The sequence below is a fragment of the Arachis ipaensis genome, chromosome B04 (genome assembly GCF_000816755.2).
Source record: "Arachis ipaensis cultivar K30076 chromosome B04, Araip1.1, whole genome shotgun sequence".
Lineage (NCBI taxonomy): Eukaryota > Viridiplantae > Streptophyta > Magnoliopsida > Fabales > Fabaceae > Arachis > Arachis ipaensis.
The window spans coordinates 7,169,026-7,171,679 of NC_029788.2; the positions used below are offsets into that span (position 1 = coordinate 7,169,026).

The window sequence follows — 2,654 nt, forward strand, 5'->3', positions numbered from 1 at the left end:
AATCACTTGGAGTGAGGCTAATGCCGCTAGGACGGATGTCCAGGTCTGATTTCTGTTCTTCTGCCGCTGGGAGCCAACACCGGAGCTATTCCTAATAATTATGGTCGGATATCTTTTTCGATTCTAGGCCATTTACATGTTTTACTATCTTTGCCAGGCTTGTTCTAATTCAATTTTTGTATATGTCTTGTCTGGGTTTCTTGAAGTTGTTCGGCTACTGTAATTGCAATTTGTAATAACGCAGTCGCTATAAGAGGCGTTAGAGCTGTTGCTGTTTCGTGGGGTTAATGCTATCGTTGCTACCATGAATTAAAAGGAAAGGGAATTGTCACGATAAGTTTATGCGAACCCGGCTAATCGAGGTAGGGGATTGTTTTTAAATTAAAATATTTTGGACTTGAATACCTGATGAGTTTAGTGAATTAATGCAAATGAATTAATATCAGTGATTGAAATGATTTTCTGCTGTGATTGAAGTTGTGGCTGAATTGATTATTGATTTGTCAATTTATTAAGTTTCTGGAGAAAATAATTGAATATGTTGATTTTGAACCTTTGTTTGAAATTGGTTCTTATTGATTTTGAACGATGGATTTGGAAATGTTAATTTGAAATATTGGTTTTGATTGAGTCGAGGTTGAAAAGAGGGGACCCGTGATGGGTGGCAAACTCCAGTTTTTAGGGGAGGTGCTGTCAGAATTTTTCTAAGAATTTGAAGAAGTTTTGGTTGTGATTTCAAAAATGATTTTTGATTTAAGTAACTTTAATAAAAAAAAAGTATGTTTTGAATTTTTTTTAAAGATTATTAAGGAAAATCGAATTTTTATGATTTGGTTAACTTGTGGTTTTAAACTCATTTGATTTCTAATGATGAAAAGAGATTTGATTAGCTAGCCAAATACTTTAAAATGGTAAATTGAGTATAAATTCAAGTGTTTGGGAATAGGAAGTGAGTTTAAGGTTTTTAATGAAATTGAACATAAGAGTTAAGAGGAAGAAAGTTATTTTAAGAAATATGATGAAAAATGTGTGATGTTAATTTAGAGGCGAGTTTAGTGAGTTCTTTGAAGGTTGTCTTTGAAATTGAGGGGTGATTTAGTGACAATTGGTTTTGATTGAGGTCTGGTGATGATTCTGGTTAATTATAGAGATGTCGGGTGATAACTAGGATTGATGACGTTGGTTATGTTATTGATGACAAGATTGGTGATAGACATGCTTGGGAATGATGTGAATATTGATGAATTATGATTGAAATATTCATATGGATTATTTATTTGAATTATCTGAGACACGAGCTTCCCTGGGTAGACGCAGTGGCTTGCCACCACTTGCTCCAGGTTGAGACTCGATACTCTGTTGACCCTACGATGTAAGGGTGACCGGGCACTTATAAATTCCCGGTAATGGTACCCCATTGAGTGTTTTGTTGTATATATGAGAAAAAGCTATGCATAGACTCATGGGATGCGCGTCGGGGGACAGTCCAAGGGTTTAGCAAACCGGACTTGTCGGGTTGGCTTGATAACCAACAGATGAGACTCATCAGTCATAGGACAAGCATGCATCATATGCATTTGTATGTTTTGATTGAGTGTGCATTTGTTTTGGTTTGCCTAATTGCTTAGCCATGTTTATCTGCTACTTGTTTTACTTGCTGTACTTGAATCTTATCTGTGATTTCTTTCTTTGTCCTGTATGTGTATGTTTATCTGAGAGACCCTTTTTGGTGGAGACGTGATGAGGGTAGTTTTTGGTTTGTGGTAATGAAAGTTGAGACAGGTGGACTAGGTGTTGCCTGAGTATTCTAATGTATGTATTATTTGGATAGGAGTGAGCGAGGTAAGTTGGATAGGAAGTCACTAGGCACGTCTTTGATCCTTTTTGTTTCTTTAAACTATTCATCTTACTGATTTGTAAATTAAAGGAATTTCTTTAAATACCTTTCAAAGTAAGTTTTTCACCAAAATTTTCCAAAAGGTTATTTCAAGGATAAACTATTTTATGATGAAATTAATTTTATTTGCAAGTATTTCTTTGCTTTGATGGTATTCCCTTTCCTATTGAGAACGTGTGGTTTGTTCTCAGCCCAATATCTTCCACCCTTTCAGTGATAGGTTCGAAGACTCAGTTTGAAGCTGCGGGCGATTATTGACTTTATTTATGAGTTGAGTTACCTTCATAGAGTTTCCTCGCTTGTTGCTTAAGATTTTTATTTTATACAGAGGGATATGTATTGTATCTGAGTTTTATTTTGATTTACTAGTATAAGATTTTTTATTATTAGTAATTAAGTAATTATTATTACTTGGTGATGTTTGATATATGATTTTTAATGAGTTGAAAACAATTTTCTAGCATTGTATTAAAGATTGAAACGCGATATCGAACTAAAAGCTCAATATTAAATAGTTAATAAGGAAAACAGGTTAGTAACGCCTTACTTTTGGTACGATCATGACGTATTGAAAGTTGGGTCATTATATCAGACATCTTCTTTGACCTTAAAATCTCATTAAAAAGTTTGGTTAACCAGTTGATGCCTTTTTCTCCAAAGTCCTTCCAAACCTCAATTGGGATATTATCAGGTCCTACTGTCCTGCCATTTTTCATCTGCTTTAGAGCCTCGTTTACCTCGAAGTCTCGAATCTTTC

The 2,654-nt window shown here is 34.7% G+C and overlaps 1 long non-coding RNA gene across 1 annotated transcript; it reads left to right on the top strand.

Moving 5' to 3' along the window:
• LOC110270878 lies at positions 201–2,186 on the top strand. Its single transcript, XR_002360583.1, has 2 exons — positions 201–362; positions 2,118–2,186. It is a non-coding gene; the product is annotated as an uncharacterized LOC110270878 (long non-coding RNA).